Source organism: Brassica oleracea, chromosome C4 (genome assembly GCF_000695525.1).
Source record: "Brassica oleracea var. oleracea cultivar TO1000 chromosome C4, BOL, whole genome shotgun sequence".
NCBI lineage: Eukaryota > Viridiplantae > Streptophyta > Magnoliopsida > Brassicales > Brassicaceae > Brassica > Brassica oleracea.
Window position 1 is genome coordinate 299,975 of NC_027751.1, and position 2,318 is coordinate 302,292.

Here is a 2,318-nt window from a genome sequence, read left to right on the forward strand (position 1 = left end):
GACTAACCACTATAAAATCGCTATTCTCTAGAGAAACAGAGACAACAAAGGTTCCAAACTTCTTTGACCTTCATCATAAGTTAGTGAATGATGCAACTATGCATTAAAACAGTATTTTAATATTTTTGAAATTTTCTCAAAAAATATGTGTTAACCCCACGAAAATATATAATTTTTCGGTTCATGCTCTATATACTGAAGACTATGATCTTTAGTGTTGTTTTAAAATTTCTAAACACTTAATAAATTTGCATTAATGTATATTAAACTCTCTTTCATGATACATGAACATCTTTTTAATTTTTTGTCAATTAAGTTTGCTTAATTTTGCAAAACTTCATAATACTCACTAAATTGGAAGAATAACCAATATAAAATCGCTATCCTCTAGAGAAACGGAGACCACAAAGGTTCCAAACCTCTCTGACCTTCATCATATGTTAGTGAATGATGCAACTATACATTAAAACAGTATTTTCATATTTTTGAATTTTTCTCAAAATCTATGTGTTAACATCCCCTATGAAAATATTGAATTTTTTCGGTTAATGCTCTATGATCTTTAGTGTTGTTTTAAAATTTTTAAACACATACAATATTTGTATTAATGTATATTAAACTCTCTTTCATGATACATGAACATCTTTTTAATTTTTTGTCAATTAAGTTTGCAAAATATCATAATACTCCCTAAATTGGTGGACTAACCACTATAAAATCGTTATTCTCTAGAGAAACAGAGACAACAAAGGTTCCAAACCTCTTTGACCTTCATCATATGTTAGTGAATGATGCAAATATGCATTCAAATAATATTTTCATATTTTTGAAATTTTCTCAAAGTCTATGTGTTAACCCCTATGAAAATATTGAATTTTTCGGTAAATGCTCTATATACCGAAGTCTATGATCTTTAGTGTTGATTTAAATTTTCTAAACACATACTAAATTTGTATTAATGTATAATAAACTCTCTTTCCTGATACATGGACATCGTTTTAATTTTTTGTCAATTAATTTTGTAAAACTTAATAATTCCCCCTAAATTGGTTGACTAACCACTATAAAATAACAATTCTTTAGAGAAACAGAGACAACAAATCTTTCAAACCTCTTTGACCTCCATCGTATGTTAGTGAATGATGCAACTATGCATTAAAACAGTATTTTCATATTTTTGATTTTTTCTCAAAATCTATGTGTTAACCCCTACGAAAATATTGAATTTTTCGGTTAATGCTCTATATACTGAATCCTATGATTTTAGTCTTGTTTTTAAATTTCTAAACAGATATTACATTTGTATTAATGTATATTAAACTCTCTTTCATGGTAGATGAGCATCTTTTTGATTTTTTGTCAATTAATTCTGCAAAACATTATAATACTACATAAATTGGTGGACTAACCACTATAAAATCGCTATTCTCTTGAAAAACAGAGACAACAAAGGTTCCAAACCTCTTTGACCTTCATCATATGTTAGTGAATGATGCAAATATGCATTCAAATAATATTTTCATATTTTTGAAATTTTCTCAAAGTCTATGTGTTAACCCCTATGAAAATATTGAATTTTTCGGTAAATGCTCTATATACCGAAGTCTATGATCTTTAGTGTTGATTTAAATTTTCTAAACACATACTAAATTTGTATTAATGTATAATAAACTCTCTTTCCTGATACATGGACATCGTTTTAATTTTTTGTCAATTAATTTTGTAAAACTTAATAATTCCCCCTAAATTGGTTGACTAACCACTATAAAATAACAATTCTTTAGAGAAACAGAGACAACAAATCTTTCAAACCTCTTTGACCTCCATCGTATGTTAGTGAATGATGCAACTATGCATTAAAACAGTATTTTCATATTTTTGATTTTTTCTCAAAATCTATGTGTTAACCCCTACGAAAATATTGAATTTTTCGGTTAATGCTCTATATACTGAATCCTATGATTTTAGTGTTGTTTTTAAATTTCTAAACAGATATTACATTTGTATTAATGTATATTAAACTCTCTTTCATGGTAGATGAGCATCTTTTTGATTTTTTGTCAATTAATTCTGCAAAACATTATAATACTACATAAATTGGTGGACTAACCACTATAAAATCGCTATTCTCTTGAAAAACAGAGACAACAAAGGTTCCAAACCTCTTTGACCTTCATCATATGTTAGTGAATGATGCAAATATGCATTCAAATAATATTTTCATATTTTTGAAATTTTCTCAAAGTCTATGTGTTAACCCCTATGAAAATATTGAATTTTTCGGTAAATGCTCTATATACCGAAGTCTATGATCTTTA